Here is a 17,771-nt window from a genome sequence, read left to right as displayed (position 1 = left end):
CTCCCTCTTTAGGGTTCTGTAGTTTTCATTGTATAAATCTTTCACCTCTTTTGTTAGGTTGATTCCCAAGTATCTTATTTTCTTTGAGGATATTGTGAATGGAGTGGTTTTCCTTATTTCCATTTCAGAGGTTTTGTTGCTGATATACAGGAATGCCTTTGATTTATGCATGTTGATTTTATAACCTGCCTCTTTGCTGAATTCATTTATTAACTCTAGCAGCTTCTTTGTAGACCCTTTTGGGTCTGTTAAATATATTATCATGTCATCCGCTAATAGTGATAATTTAATTTCTTCTTTTCCTATTTTTATGCCTTTAATTTCTTTTGTCTGTCTAATTGCTCTGGCTAAAACTTCGAGAACTAAATTGAATAGAAGTGGTGATAGAGGGCATCCCTGTCTTGTTCCAGATTTTAGAGGGAATGCCTTCAGTTTTTCTCCGTTTAGGATGATGCTAGCCTGAGGTTTAGCATATATAGCTTTTACAGTGTTGAGGTAAGTTCCTGTTATCCCTAGTTTTTCTAGTGTTTTGAACATAAAGGGATGCTGCACTCTGTCAAATGCTTTTTCTGCATCTATTGAGATGATCATATGGTTCTTGTCTTTAAGTCTATTGATGTGGTGAATAGCATTTATTGATTTCCGTATATTGAACCAGCCTTGCATCCCAGGGATGAATCCTACTTGATCATGGTGCACAAGTTTTTTGATATGCTTTTGTATTCGATTTACCAGAATTTTATTGAGAATTTTTGCATCCAAGTTCATTAGAGATATTGGTCTGTAGTTTTCTTTCTTTGACGTGTCTTTGTCTGGTTTCGGGATCACAGTGATGTTGGTCTCATAGAATGAATTTGGAAGAGCTCCTTCTTTTTCTATTTCTTGAAATAGCTTGAAAAGTATTGGTATTAATTCTTCTTTGAAGGATTTGTAGAACTCCGCTGTATACCCATCCGGTCCAGGGCTTTTCTTGGTTGGTAGTCTTTTGATGGCTTCTTCTATTTCTTCCTATGTTATTGGTCTGTTTAAATTGTGTGTGTCTTCCTGTCTCAATCTGGACAGATCATATTACTTAAGAAATTTATCAATATCTTCACTATCTTCTATTTTATTGGAATATAGGGTTTCAAAATACTTTCTAATTATCTTCTGTATTTCTGTAGTGTCTGTTGTGATATTGCCTTTTTCATCCCGTATGTTAGTAATTTGAGTTCTCTCTCTTCTTCTCTTCATTAGCATGGCTAAGGGCCTGTCTATCTTATTTATTTTTTCAAAGAACCAACTTTTAGTTTTATCAATTTTTTCAATGTTTTTTTTTTTGTTTCAATTTCGTTGATTTCTGCTCTAATTTTAATTATTTCTTATCTTCTACTACATTTTCTGTTGTTTTGCTCTTCCTTTTCTAGGTTTTTGAGGTGTAGTGTGAGTTCATTTATTTGTTGGTTTTTTCTTCTTTTGAGGAAAGAACTCCAAGAAATGAATTTCCCTCTTAAAATTGCTTTCATTGTGTCCCATAGATTCCAGTATGTTGTGTCTGTATTATCATTTGTCTCTAAGAATTTTTTCATCTCCTCCTTTATGTCTTCTGTAACCCATTGATCATTCAGTAACATATTTTTCATTTTCCATGTGATGTAGGATTTTTCCTTCCTTCTTTTATCATTGATTTCCAATTTCACTCCATTATGATCTGATATGATGCAAGGTATTATCTCCACACCTTTATATTTACTAAGAGTTGCCTTATGGCATAATATATGGTCTATCTTTGAGTAGGATCCATGTGCTGCTGCGAAGAACATATATCCATTTGATGATGGTTGATATATTCTATATATGTCAGTTAAGTCTAGGTTATTGATTGTGCTATTGAGTTCTATAGTTTCTTTATTCAGCTTTTGTCTAGAGGATCTGTCTAATGGCAAGAGCGGTGTGTTGAAGTCACCCATAATTATTGTGTTGTGGTCTATTTGACTCTTGAACTTGAGGAGAGTTTGTTTTATGAACGTTGCAGCTCCATTGTTTGGTGCATACAAATTGATAATTGTTATGTCTTGTTGGTGGATGGTTGCTTTTAACAGTATATAGTGTCCTTCTTTATCCTTTTTGATTAACTTAGGTTTGAAGTTGATTTTATTCAATATGAGTATGGCCACTCCTGCTTGCTTCTGAGGGCCATGTGAGTGGTATGAGTTTTCCCAACCTTTTACCTTCAGCCTGTGTATGTCTTTTCCTATGATATGAGTCTCCTGAAGACAGCATATTGTTGGATTTGTTTTTTTTGATCCAGGTTACTAGCCTATGTCTCTTGATTGGTGAGTTTAGGCCATTAACATTTAAGGTTACAATTGAGATATGATTTGTACTTCCAGTCATGTTTATTTATTTATTTATTTTAGTTTGGCTAGTTTTACTTTTTGATTATTTTCCTCCCCCTTTACTGAGATACCTCCTGCTGTTAGTTTTGGGCACTATTTTTCAATTCCTCTTCTTGTAGTATTTTGCTCAAAATGCTTTGCAGTGCTGGTTTTCTTGCTGCAAATTCTTTTAGCTTTTGTTTATCATGAAAGATTTTAATTTCATTGTCAAATCTGAAGCTTAATTTTGCTGGATACAGTATTCTTGGTTGGAATCCATTATTTTTCAGCATTTGAAATACATTGTTCCAGGATCTTCTCACTTTCAAAGTCTGTGATGAGAAATCAGTCGTTAACCTAATTGGTTTACCCCTGAATGTAATCTGCCTCCTTTCTCTCGTAGCTTTTAATATTCTCTCCTTGTTCTGTATGTTGGCTATCTTCATAATTATATGTCTTGGAGTTGGTCTATTATGGTTTTGAATGTTTGGGGTCCTGTAGGCTTCCAGGATTTGGCAATCCATTCCATCTTTCATCTCTGGGAAGTTTTCTAGAATTATTTCATTTAATATGCTGTCCATTCCTTTGGTTTGAATCTCTATGCCTTCTTCTATCCCGATGACTCTCAAATTTGTTTTTTTTATGACATCCCATATCTCTTGAATAGATTGCTCATGGGATTTAAGCATCTTTTCTGTGTTGACTATATTCTTTTCAAGTTGATAAACCTTGTCTTCATTATCTGATGTTCTGACTTCTACTTGATCAAGTCTATTTGTAATATTCTCGTTTGAGTTTTTAATTTGGTTTATAGTTTCCTGCAATTCTAGGATTATTGTTTGATTTTTTTTAAAGATCTCTATCTCCTGGTAGACCTCCTTCTTTGCCATTTGAATTTGTTTTTTTAATTCATTTTCAAAATATACTTTTATTGCTTGGACTTGCTGTCTCATGTCTTCTCTAATATTCCTTTCCATTTGAGTTAGGTATGCCTTGAGTTCTTTCCCTATCCCTGTTTCTGCTGTTTCTATGTCCTCCTGTAGAATTAAGTTGTCCTGCATTGTTTGTACTCCTTTTTTTCCTTGTTTTCTCATGATGTTCACGTTACTTTCCAGCTCTATTTGATTGCCATGTTTCTGCTCTCTTCTATAGATTTGTTTTGGTTCTATATTACTCTGTCTCTCCTTTGTGTTGTTAAACTATGCCTGCTAATGTGGATTCCGCTGGGAAGGAATTCCAACGGCCGAGCTCCAGTGACATCACTTCTCTGCTATGATGGGCCCCAGGCTCCTTGCCGGGGTGTCCTAATGGGGGGGTGTGACTGGACTGTCTCTGTTTGGTTTCAGCTCCCGGTCATGGCAGGCGGGTGGGCGCCAGCCGCCCCGTAGCGCAGGCAGCGGGCGGGTGATCAGTCACCAGCCGGGGGGGTGGACTACAGCTATCCAGTCACGCGGGCAGCGGGCCGGCTGTCGCCGGTGGGCAGGCGATTTCTAGCCACCCAGTCGCTCAGTCGGTAGCCGGCGGGCAGGCGTTCTCCTGCCACCCAGTTACGCGGGCAGCGGGTGGGCTGTCGCTGGAGGGCCTGCAGTTTCTGGCCACCCAGTCACGAGGGCCTGGCCTCTAGTCCCCTGGTTTCTCCTGTTAGTCTTTGTTTCTCCTGCTAGACCAGATTTCCCTTGAGTGATGACTCTCGGCAGTTCAAACTGTACTCTGGGCCTGCCGTTTGTTGGGTGTGGAGGGTGGCTATTGGGAACCCAGCACTCTATTGTTTTGTTTCCTTTGTGGGGGATAGAACTGTACCGCTTCCTTCCCCGTCTGAAATCCCGTACACATCCCGGGAGTCAGTGCGGGCTCAGCCGGCGGGATTCCACAGAATCGCAGCCACTTTTCTCCCTGCTTGCTAATTAATCGCTTCTCTGTGGCGCCCCGCTGTCTGTAGCCATGGGACAGGCCGCGCGAATCAGTCAGCCCTGTGCATTATTTTTTAAAAAATGTAAAGAAACGGAATCATTCCACATTCCAGAAATCACAGAGGAATTTGCTTTTTGATAATTTATTTTATACTTTACACACACACACATACACAAGTTGTCTCTCTAACTAATATTGTGACTGATACAGGTCACAGTCAACGTTCATTCATGGACACAGTGCATTCTAGCTCCTCACTAACAGCGACAAGAGCCCGGCTGTCCTCCAGGCATTGATTGTCCTTTGCTTCCTGCAGAACTCCAATTGGGAGTCTCTGTGGACCACCTCTTGTCATTCTTGTGTGAGCTTCCTGGAGTCACCTCTCAGACAGATTCTCCGTAACCAGCTCCGTTACCCCAACTAGGAAACGCGCTGGGGGTGGAGCTGGGAGAAAAAGTGGCTTCAAGTTGGAAAATGACGAGGTGGCAGTTGGTTATCTTTTCCCAGATGACTTTGGCCAGAGGAGGAAGGGACCAGTGGGGGAGGGAGAGAGGTGACAATCACATGACACCGAGGAATGCCATCAGGGGCCCAGGAGATAGACTGCACAGGATGAGTTCAGGGGAGGGAGGGGGATCGAGAGGCCTGGGGTGTGGACTGAGGCTGGAGTCTGGGAGGGTGCTGGACATAGGGGGCAGCAGCGCTGGGACCTGGACACCTGCAGCTCTTAGCTGCAGAGCACGGGCCAGTTTTGCCCAGTGGCCTGAGGACAAAGGTGGGGAGTGCTCAGGTGGAACTTGTGTCCAGAGTGTGAGGACACTGCCCTGGGGATGAAGAGACCACCTGGGTCACCGGTCGTTGCTGGATGAAGCAGAATTGGATGAGGGGACAGGCCCCTGAGGGCCAGGAGGGAGGTCAGCCTTCACGCTGCGGTGTGACCTCCTTAGCCACCCACACCTCTTTCCACCTGGCTTGATGGCTTTACCGAGCTTGCCACGCCCACTATGCTCTTTCTTTCCTTGAAATACAGACTCAAGCAACCACTCTGTGTGTGTGTGTGTGTGTGTGTGCATGTGTGCATGTGTACATATGAATACATGTCTGAGTGTGAATTGCACACATGTGGGCATGGGTGTGAGCACAGTGGCTGGTTGTCTCCACACACTAGGAAAGAAAACCTCAGGGATACTGCTCCACTGGGGCTCAAGCCTGGCTAACATGGGGGAGCAGGCAAGCAAGGTGGGGAAAAGATTGGGTGTGTTTTTTTGGATAAAATACCAATCTCTCTCTCTCTCTCTCTCTCTCTCTCTCACACACACACACACACACACACACACACACACACACACACTAAACACATGTATGTTTGATGCACATGCATGGCCCATCTGCAGGCTGTTCCTGAATAAGCTTTCACCAGAGCTCCACATGGCAAGAAAGGTGGGTGCACAACCCCCCACCAGGGCATTTCATCTCTGCCCATCCAGATGTTGCACACTGGATTTCCACATGGTGACTAATCTCCAGGGATCCCTAGTGATGTCCGTGGGTTCCTTCTGGATGCATGTGGCCCCAGGATGGGCCTCGTTCTCCCGTCTGAGAACCAGCACAGGCGCGGTGTCTTCTGCTGCTCAGTTCACCCCTTCCTCTCCCTGCTAGCTGCAGTCACCAGGGCAGAAGTCTCGGTGGTCTCATGTGGCTCAGTGGTCTCATGTAGCAGTGTGGGAGCTGGGCGTGAAGGGAGAGGCACCCTGCACCTCCCACCATTGCCTTCCAGGCAGCAGTGGGGTGACATGGCTCAGACCCTGACGACTGTGGTCACTCTTCCAGAGCCACCTGAGGGGAGCTGCCTTGCAGAAGTCAGCTCTGGGCATCTCCTGGCTCTTGCAGCTATCCCCACATCAGAGCCTGCACCGCCTCCCAGAGACCCCTAAATAACAAAAGCTGGCCTCTATGTCTGGCTGGCCATGCTGCTTAGTGAGTGTCCCCAAGTTCCTTTCTCTGTTAACTAGTTGCCCCTCAGGGGGTGGAAGGGCATCCTAGAAGAAGTGCGTTTGTTTGCACAAGGAGAGGCTTAGAATGTTCTAGAGAGTCTCAGTGCCTCTCTTTGGAAGGAATTGCTCTTTTGCCTCATTGGTAGCCTTTGGTTCGGCCACCAGGAGTGTTTGTGTGCAGCTCCATGTGACGGAGGGATAGGGCGTTCCTGGCCCAGGGACCAGGTTTCTCCTGTGACAAGTGGTGCATCCTTACCTACAAGTGTCTGACAGGCCTGTATCCACCTTGAGGACAACAGCCAGCATTGGGGGAGCCCAGGGTCCCCTCTGCCAGACGGCGGTAGTCATTGCCCAGCGAGCACGGACAGCTCCACTTTCGTGAGCCAGTGAGAAAGTCTGCTCATTGGTGCCACTTCCTATTTGGAAAAGAAAAGAGAACCTCATTCATTTTGATGATGGATTTGGTCCCTTGTGGAACCCCAGGGCAACATTTGAGTAGAGCAAGATGTCTTTCATGAACCAACAGCTGGGGCATGCTTGGCGGCGGCAGCTGGGATAACATATTCACTGCTAATTGATTGCAAGGTCACTTCTGAAACCCACAAGCCCAGCTTGTGAGAGGTCCATGAGCATCGGAAGGGACGATGGGCAGCTGCGCACCCCATCTCACCCTTGGGGGTTAAGAGGACCAGATGGCCAGGCACCATGAGTCCCCTGTGCCTTCCGGATTGTTGGCTCATGGTGAAGCAGTGCTGGGTGGGTACGTGATGGGCAGTCTCTGCTGTGCCCCACTCTGTGCATGAGATGAAGATAGACAGCTCCCCATTACCGTGACCTATTTCTTCTACCTGCTTTTGCTAAAAGTTTCTGAGCTGACAGCCACAAGGCCAAGATGACCCAAGCTGAGATGCGGTGATGCCATTGATGTGCCCAGGGTGATGAGCAGAGGGTCCTTGGACCTCAGCCTCCAGTTTTCCTGGGGCTCCAGTGTAGACATGTGTCATGATCAGAAAACCAGCTGTTCTGCCAGAGTTCATAAGCAATTCACTTATTGTAAGCATTAAAGTAAGACCAGCTTCATTTTACAATGTGCAAAGAGGAATGAAATATTCATGGACCTAGATATTTCTCAAGCGCTCACACTGTGTTCTAGGCTCATTGACTCCACTCTTCCTCTCTCCCAGCAGATTCAAAGTCCTTAATATGTAGACTTTTGTTGAAATAATTTTCCCCTACATTTACCACAAGATAAAACCCTTCCGTATTTACACAATGTTTTGCCTAATGCTCGTCTTTGTTCACTGAGTGTCAGCGCCATGAGGGCAGGACAGGATTTTATTATACACACACACACACACACACACACACACACACACACTCATAATAACCAAATGAGAGTAAAAATGTGGCCTTTGACTTCACAAATGGGCCACAGTGCTGCCTTATTTAATATGAATATTCACAGACCATTGACCTCAGAGAAGCCACTAAGTGACCAAGATGGATCAAGACAATAAATCAACTTCCTAATCATGTTTGAACACAGACAAGAAATCCCAAATATCCCCCTCTTCAGGTGACTTGGGTGACAGCAGCCACCCTGCCAGCGGCTGCCTCAGTCTTCCTCTGACTCCTGTCCCAGCTAAGAGTGAAGCAGGTGCTTCAGGGGCCACTCCCACCTGCCCTGGCCTCTCACCAGAGCAGATCCCAGCTTCTCTGAACCCTGCAGATCACCCGGCAGCAGGCAGATCCTACAGTGGCTCTTTCCAGCTCCTCCTCTGCGATGCCCAGGGCTCCTCATGGAGCACAGAGGGAAGTAAAGGTCACTCCCCACAGTGGGAGCCTTCCTGCCAGCGCTGGCCAGAGGGCATGGACACAGGGTTGACACGGGGATCCCACATCTTGTCTCACACTGGCAGATACTTGAGAGGGAATTCCAAAGTTTAAGGAATGGTCCTGTTTAAAAACAACACCATCATCAAGTCCATGGAAAAAATGAAAAGCCAATGGATAAAGATCATCACACACTACGTGTATCATGGAGGTCTTTTAATAGTTTCTTAACAACGCCAGCTTCAAATTTAAAATGGGACGAAAATAAGAAAAATTTTAAGCAGAGCTGATTTCAGTTCCCACCAAGGCTTTTGAGCTGTGGTCTGTTCCTCTCCTGCAACTGGATCCTGTGAAGGGATCCCCTACCTGCTCAGCTTGGAGTCCTCCTCTTCCTCCTCCTCCAGACAGCCTCCCCTGACCACTGCAGACCACCAACCCTCCTTTCTCTCACCTCCATTTGCTGACCCTACAGACAGGGAAACCCAGCACCAGGCCTCCAGTCATTTCATAGTCAGGGACATTCCTCTGATCTTCAAAAGTGCCCGCTGCTCCTGCACTGAAGATTCATCAGGTACATGAGAGTGTTCAAAGTCACATGGGAGTATGTGAAACAGGAGCAGAGCCGGTGCCACTGCCTGCCTCCTCCACCAGGGCAGGAGAAGTGCACACTGACCCTAGGGTGTCAGCTCATTCGGGGAAGGTGACCCTTGATCCTGGTTGTCTCCAACTCTCCAGGCTTAAACACCAAGAGTCCCACATCCTGGGAACCCACTCAATCTGAGTAAACTGGGACATACGGTCACCCTCCATTTAATGCTTTTAACAATGACCTTACCATTCCACAGATGAGCACTGCCAAGGTCTGGCCATGGCCAACATCACTGTCCCCACTCCCATCCCAAGGCTGGAGAGATGCAGCCTGGTCTCACAGTCCTTACTCTGCATATCTGTACCTAGACAGAGCTCTCAGCTGGTTGTGCTGCAACCTGCTCCACCGCGCAGCCAGCTGGGAGCCACTTCTGTAGCTTCAAACCTAGGATCAGCTGACCTGCCTCAGTCTGCATCTGGGCTGTGCCCCTCATGAACTGTGGACTTTGGGTAGGTGACTTAACATGCCCTTGCCTGGGTCCCCTCCTCTGTAGGCCCGGGAAGGCTGCAGCACCTGACTCGGAGGGCTGCTCGGAGAGTGAGCTCCTGGCAGGTTGGTCAGGCCCTTATCGGAGGGCTGGGGGGACGGTGAGTGCTGTACCTGCGTGGCTATTATATCATAATAATCTCCAAAATGAAGAAAGTAATGTGAAGTAAAGATTCAAATCATACAGGACCTGTATTATTCGTTTTCAAACAAAACATTATTAAAGTTTAAAACATTGTCATTGACTGCAATCGCATTTCGTCCCTCGGCACTCTGGACAGAATAGTCTGGCGGCCTGGAAGAAATTGGAGCTCATTGCTTGGGAGGCCGCTCTCATTAATTTTAATACAGAGGCAACTAACTTATCATCCAAAATGTGAAACATAGTTTTTAATTTAGTTCCTGGGGTTCCTGCAGGACTGAAGCAGCTATCTGGAAAATATATCAATTAGATTTATTTCCCAGCAAGAAATGCTGAGGCCCTGCAGACGGGCCAGGGCAGAAGGAACCCAGGATTTCAAGGTGACAGCAGGGCTTAAGGAACCCAGGATTTCAAGGTGACAGCAGGGCTTTGGAGCATAAAGACACTCGCAGGGTGACCCAGGGGACTGCTCAGAGGCAGCCGGATTCAGAGGGGCATCCTGGCAAGGTGAGGGGGCCCCTTGATTGGGAGCAGTGGTGCGGGGTCCTGCATGCCCAGCTCCTTGGTGGACAAGGGGATTTGTACAGTGGGGGCATGGTGGACCCGGATGTGGGCGTGGGTTTCCTGTGGCCCTCCAGGGCACGCCCCACAGCTGCCTTCCCTCCATCACTTTAGGATGCTTCCTTCCATTCTCCAGCAGTGAAAATTTAGATGTTGTTGAAGTTTTCCTGGGCAGAGTTTGCCTTCAAAGCAATTTAAAAAGGATATTGTTGGAAGGTACACTGTCTTGATTTAAAATATTGTATTTTAAGACAAATTCGCCCAGATATTAAGGTTTTTTCCTGGGGGAGACTTCCAAATTCAGGAGTGGGGGGAGCTGAGATACACCGTGTGTGGTGGAAACACGAGGTGAGAGCCTTTGATCTCCTGTCCCCATGGTGCTTTGGGACAGGCTGTGAGAGTCACGCAGTCCTCAGATATGAGCAGTCCCCAGCCATCTGGTACAGTGCAGGTAGGGGAACCCTGACACCATCCTCCAGCTCCTGGGTGGACAAATAAACCCAGATAAGAGTGGAAATGCTTTTTTGTTCCCTTTTGGAAAGTTTGAAATTTTGTGTTGTTGAAGTAACAAAAGTTGTGATGAAAGTATAATAACCCCCAAGGACATATTTCTTTACCAGTGATCCATTCTGGAGTAAAACCTCATCCAAAGTCTCACCCTTTTTTTTTTCTCATGTATTGTATAGCAAATTGCAGACACTATTCTATTTTGAATAACAGATGTCTTAGCATATCAATCCAAGGAATAATGACTTTTTTGGCAAAACTGTGGTACAATTATGGGCTCTAAAGCATTAATGATAATTACTTAATATTATCTAATACTCAGCCAGTGCTAAATTTGCTGAGGATCTCAAAATGGATTTTATTATAGCCATTTTGTTTGAATTGAATGAAGAAGAAAGGAAGAACCCCCACTGCATTTAGTTGACAAGTCCAGGGCTCTTGAGAACTGAGAAATGCCACTCCCCCCAAGTCATTTATTCAGTGAAGGAGTGGGTTTGTTAACTTGGTATTCTATGTCACATCTGGGCTGTGCTGACCACACCTGGAGATGTAGCCCACACTTCCTCTGCACCCAGAAGTTTCTGCTCGAAGCTGGATAGCTCTGGATGCTGGGTTTGATCTGGCTCTATTCTTCAGGTGAGGGCTTGCAGCTGGACTGCTTCTGGACATGGATACTAGGTGGCCCCACAGGTCTGCTGTTGCAACATCCAGCCTCGGTCACTGAATGGCCTTGCAGACCCTTGTGCACCAGGTCCTGGGTTGTGTGCTCTTTAGGGATTTCATACTGTGACTTCCTGATTTCACTGTGTCCTCAGTGTAAGGAGCTAGACTTTTTTGTCTGCAAAGCAACAACAAAAAACCTGGCTCTGCTTTTATTCTGTAAATTAGGACTGTTAAGAGGAGAGTGGTGTTGCTTTTAATTCTGAGGACCCTGTTCAAAACCCAGAGCTGTGGCAAAAGTTGCTCCAGGGGAGCATGTAAGTCTCCTGACACCGTCACCGTCAAGATCGTGATGCCGAGGAACTGCAAGTCCAGATTTAAAGTCAGTGTCTCTTTCCTCATTGGACACGAGAGGACTGTGGGAAAGGAGTAAAAGGAAGTCAAGCTCTCGCTTCTGACCCAAAGACATGCATTCAGTTCATGTAAGCTAAATGTGCAGGCTGTGGCACCAGCTCCTCAGGCAGAGGCGTTCTCAGGGTGGCAAGGCTTGTGCCAATATTTAGGGAACATAAGCTGTTAGGACCCTTTGACTTCCCAGCTCCCCACTCTGCACCAGGTGTCTCCATCATTTTTATGTGAGTTCCCCTGTCCTCTCTGACCTGTCTCAGCTCCTGCAAGTGTCAGTGTCTTTGTCCTATCCTGGTCCCTCACCCAGCTATCCAATGCTACCCACTCATCCCAGCACAATCCGCATATTGGTCTGGGCACCTGGCACATGGACTGTGGCTCTTCACAGGGTCTCTACATGAGGCACACAGGACAGTCCTCAGCAGGGATCTATCCCTGGATTCTTCACTTGCTAAATATGCTGTAACTGACTCCACTCCCAAGAGGGGCTACGTTGGAAATGGCCACACTTTTGCTTTCTCCTCTAAAAGTCAAAAAGTACAGGGATGGGGACTCTTAAGTTCATCTTGTAGCAGCCGCTTTGGCACATGTGTGCAGGATGGACGAAGCCTTCTGGAACTGATCTGTAGAGGGGGCTCCATGGCTGGAGAAGACCCTGTGAAGCAAAGGGAGATTCCTCTTAAAATCTGTCACCTGCAGCCCCAGAACTAACTCAGCTGCCTTTGGGAGCAGGACACATCTTCTAAGTTTAAGTCAAGTTTATTTTTCATGTTTTAAAAACCATTTGGACAGTTTTGCTTGCACTCAGGGGCTCTGGATGGCTGTTTTTCCCGAGGCTGAGGGGATGCCAGGCACCCGATCTGCCTCTCAGATGTTGCTATTACTCTTTGTTTTATTGGAAATGGGTGCAATACCTGGATGCTTTGTTGATGTGATGCAACTCTGCCTAATATACCAGCATCACAAATGCCATTGGCAAATAGGTATGCAGACCAGGGATCATTAGGAAGAGTAAGAGACAAACACAGATATTTCCCAGTTATAGTTCTCAATCTCGTCCCAAGCACTGCACAGTTTCCAGGCTGCGTTCAGTTCCTTGATTTTACAAACTGTGTTTCTCAAGATGAACAAATAACATGCAATCCTGCAGGCTTAGGATTCTAGAGAGCCAGTTATATGGACAGTGTGGCCTGCTACCACGGGAGTCAGCCATGTGCTCAGAACCCTCTCATGGACATCTCTCTATATATCTGCCCAGGAGCACAATGGCTACCTGGGTGGCCCCATGGCCTATGATCCAGTGTGGTGCTGTACATAACCTTGAGATAGCGCTATACCCAGCTGAGGGTTCTTCTATCTTTAAATGACTTATGGGTTGGCCCTGGGACATCAGTCCCTCTGGTTCCTGTTCCAACTCATCAGCACAGATCTCCATCTCCTGCAGCAATTCTGTGTCTCCCGTCCCATCTCTTACCAGAGCAGCCTGGGTGTCTGGCCATGGGCCTTGTTTCTGTGGACACCCATTCCTGCCCCATCCCTCTAAGGCTTCAAATAACCTTCTCTGGCAGGTGTGTTTTTATAATAATGGTTATACGCTTTAGCTAATCACTTTTGGTTGAATCTAGTAGAAGCAAACTGTGACTCCTTTAAACAGCAACTAAAAATATTGAAATGGCAGGAGAATGCACAGAGGGTGGAAGGTCAGTGTCAGAGAGGACTCGAGAGCCCAGTGCACACGACAACAGGCTTCGGTTTGTAGGAACGAATGCATCACCAAGTATCTGAGAGGGAAAATCACGTGTGGCCCTGTTTTACTCTCATATCCTCTGCTGAAGAATCAAATCCCAGGAAGAACTGGACTTGCTTCATCCAATCCTCTCCCCTACCTGTGTGGGCAGGGGCTGTCTATATTCATGGTCCACCACAGTTTGACACAGAGGGAGAGAGAAACCCTCACGGGGAGAAAATCTGATTGTGCCACCGCTCCCCAATCAGAGACGGCCAGTATTACAGTCCTGGAGAACCAGCACGGGCCCATGTCCTGTGTGGAGGTGAACAATGTGGTGCCTGGGTATATTTTCTTGTTCCTTTATTAAATAATGTTCAGAATAAGCACAATTTGTCAGCTTGCTCTAGAGAATACATGCTTCAGGAGTTAAAGTTGTAAACAGACTAAAACAGCTTCCTCGTCATGATTTACATTTTCCTCCTTGAGAATCCATTGAAGGCCTGGGCTTCCCTGGGTCCACCAATCTGAAACCAGTCCCAGCCCGATTCCTGCTTTGCAAGCATCGCCAGCCCAGGCAATCCGTGTGCAAAACTCTCCTTGGCTTCCCACCTCTGCAGGAGTCAGCCTGTCCAAGCAGATGTAGCCCACGGGAGAGGATGATGCCCACCTGGGCATGAGGAATGTGCAGTGCCCATTAGTCGGCTTAGCCCAGCTGAGAAACAGCCCCTCCTGTGTCCATCTTGTGGAGTCTGCTTTGTACACACAGGCGTGAAGGGGCTGACTATGAGGCTGTGGTCATCACATTCGACTTAAGGCTTCTCTTTGTCCTATCTCGGAGTGAGAACCGTTTTTGCACCATGTTCAACACTTTTCTTAGACCAGCCTCTGAATGGTGTCCGTGAGTGCACAGCAATGCTTCTCTGTTTATTTTAAATCACGTGGTGGAGGCTCTTTTGCAACAAGTGAAGCATGGAAGGATAAACTAAGGGAAGATGGGAAGCTGTAACTGTTTTTTTCTTTAACTAGACAAATCAAGAATGCTGCTCGGGGCAGGCTTTCCATCTCTGGCATCTCATCTCCCAAGACAAGTGTGCAATGAGCACACTCTTGTGCACAGGAAGCACTGTATGCAATTGTGAAGCATCCAGGTGAGGGATTTGCAGTGGGGGGGGGGGGCGGTGACCAGCAGTGCTAATAGGACTGTGAAGTGGTTGTAGACAGTCACTTCTATTTAAATTCAGGTGGTCGCTCACACTGAGTAAGCTGTTGGTGGGCAAGAGAGTGAGGCAGAGCTCCCAGCTCTCATGAAGCCAAACACATCAATTACAACCCCTGCAAATTTGCCAATACATCAACATTATTAAATGGATGCAAAGATCCTCCACATAATTAATATCAGAGAAAGACAAATCAAAACCCAATGGGATGACATACCACCCCTGTTAGCATGACTATCATTAAAAAGCGAGGAGATAGTAGGTATTGGAAGAGAACTGGAGGAAGGGGAATCTACTCTTCATGGAGAAGTAAGGCATTGTCCTCATTATGGAAATCATCATGGTTACTCCAAAAACTAAAAGCAGATCTCCCATTTGACCCAGCCATCTTTCTTCTGCATAATTATCCAAAGAAATGAAGTCAATGTTTTGAGGAGCTCTCTGTACTCTCTCACGGGAGTTGCAAAACTATTCAGAACAGCCAAGATGTTGAATCAGCCTAAATGTCCATTGGGATAAAGAAACTATGATGTCTAGATATGCAATGAATATTACCAGTCATGAAAAGGGAATCCTGTCTCTGGTAATGACATGGACATTATGCTAAGTGAAGTGAGCCAGACACAGAAAGAGCAAGGTTGCATGATCTCACTGGTGTGGGGAACCTTAGAAAGTTGAATACACAGAAGCAGAGAGTAGAAGGGCAGTTTCCAGGGGTGGGAGGAGGGGAAAGCAGGGAAATGTGTGTCAAAGGTTACAAAGTTTCAGTTACACAGTTGACATGTCTAGAGAGCTGATTAGAGCATGGAGACTATAGCGAATAATGCTGTATGTGCACTATAAACTTGCCAAGAGATTTTATTTTGATGGCTCTTGCCAAAACAGATATTAACAATAATCATTTCATTACATACATGTATTTCAGAACACATCACACACTGAGTTAGTACTTTTTCCTGAATCATGACAACATCTTAGTTTCTTTACATCAGTCCCCCTATATGATGTCAGAACACCAAAACAGGTATAGTGCATATTAGAAATAAGAGACCTCCTACTGCTTGGCCTCTCTTCTCCCTTGAAAATGTAACTATGACACTTGGGACTCATAGTTGCATTTAATACAGGCATAAATTATATCTTGTACCATGGAAGTACTTTACAACCATTCAACCATATCATCAATAGTACAAACCCCTGAATCTCAACTGAGAAGGACATGAAAACTTGCCCAAATAAAACCACTTTCCATAGCTCATGCAGGGTGCAAGCTGATGGCTATAATTAATGGCCCTACACAGTGACCTCCAGTTTGTCTGTTTCCTTCAGAAGGACTTCTCTGATACCACACTTGATCACAGGAGAAATCCTCCTGAGCTGGATAGGGCTTGAAGCTTCCCTGACGAATATGATAATCCATCCAGAAAATGTTGCACTGCGAATATTGCAGCAGTTTGATCTTCCTCCCTGGCTGCACCTCTGAATCACCTGGGAAGACTTCACCGGGCACTTTGTCTTGTGTCAGATGCCGAAGGCTGGCCTCTTTCCACAACTACGGGGCATCGTTTCTGAGTGTAGGTCCTGGACACGAGTACTCTTCAAAGCTCCCGATTTCATCAGCAGCCAAGGTGGTAAAGCATGAAATAGACCAAATCCAGAGAAACGAGAAAATGTAGCAGCCAGGATTCGGTGATTCTGAGCATTAATGTGCTGCTGACACTAGAGTCTTCATTTCTGGGTAAATATCAGTGGCCTTCATTGATTTTTAATACCACAGGTAGGAAGTCTCCATGAGTCCCTTTGGACTTTGTCACCTCTCAACGTTACAGAGAAAGCCCAGGAAGGGCTTCCAGGCTCACAAGGGCCCACCCTCCATCTGCGAGCTTCCTGTAAGTGAGTAGAGACAGGCAGGCAGAGTCCAGGGCGCATGTCCCCTGCTCCTGTGACAATCCTCAAACACAGCGGGGACGGTCTGAGCTGGGCATCAAGTTTCAAACACTGTCCTGATCCCTGAGCAGGGCATCCCTCTGGGAGTCAGCCACCGCCTGAACCAGAGGCTCAGGAAACAGGCGCAGCGCAGGAGGGCCCGGCAGTGCGCATGCGGTGCTGCACACACACCTTGGCACCTCCGCACCCCTGTCCCCTGCAGGCGCGCCTCACAGGGCCAGCGGGTCTCAGACGACTTCTCCGTGTACTGACATGGGCCTTTTCCAAATAGAATGACTCCCCCAATAAACACCGGTAGTAGAAGAGTGTTCTTTCTTTTTTCTTTCTTTCTTTCTTTTTTTTTTTTTATATAGAGAGAAAACTTTAATATTTATTTTTTAGTTTTCTGCAGACACAACATCTTTGTATGTGGTGATGAGGATCGAACCTGGGCCGCATGCATGCCAGGCGAGCATGCTACCACTTGAGCCACATCTCCAACCCAAATGTTCTCCTTTATTTAAGTGGCTTTAAAATGCAATTATCATGCCACACTGAAACCCACTATTCTGTTATAATTTTTATGTACCAATTAAAAAAAAAAACATGGTGCTCATTATGGACATTAGAAATGCAGGAGCTCTGAGAATCTGGGACACTAGGCACACTGGGTGAGCCACACGTGTCACCTACTCTCCCTGGGCCCACCACACAGGGCAGAGAGTTGTGTGGCTGCTGAGGACAGGAACTGGAGCAGTCCTGAGGACGTCCTGTTAGATGCAGCTAAGGTTTAAGGGCTTTGGCTAACCATGGAGCTGAGCTGGGGGCAGGAGCTGAGGCCACTGGAAACAGCTGTGGGATTCATCATCAGGAAGTCCTTACCTTTGGAATTTTATCACAGCTTTTTGAGCGTATGTTTGTATATTTTAAATGCATATTAAGACATCTTCAATTCATTGAACACATCTGACATAACACATACTTACATAAGGGAACTATTAAGTAAGCACACCAGGGTTTTTAAAAAATATATATAAATTTAATTTCTATTCTTATTTTTCAGATAGTAAACTGGTGATTGGAAAAGATAAGTGACATATTGGATATGACCAAGCTGGACACTGGCAGCCACAGGGTCCCACAGCCTGTTCTCTTACCTGCCCATGCTGTGGATTTTGCAGACCCTTGGGACATACAGGTCTGAGGGAGGCAGGGGATGGTGGTGTAAGAGGCAGAGCAGATGCTGCCGCAGCAGGTGCATTTGGGTCTAGTCCCAGCTCCAAGGTTCGCTCTGCGAGCCCGAGACACACTTCCATTTCCCTGAATCTCCAGGTCCCCCAGTGTAAAGTGGGACTCACTGCAATATGTCATGCCATTCTGATGACTGAATG

The sequence above is a fragment of the Spermophilus citellus genome (assembly GCF_964194105.1).
Source record: "Spermophilus citellus genome assembly, chromosome: 3".
Taxonomy (NCBI): Eukaryota; Metazoa; Chordata; class Mammalia; order Rodentia; family Sciuridae; genus Spermophilus; species Spermophilus citellus.
Note: the sequence above shows the minus strand (reverse complement) of the source record.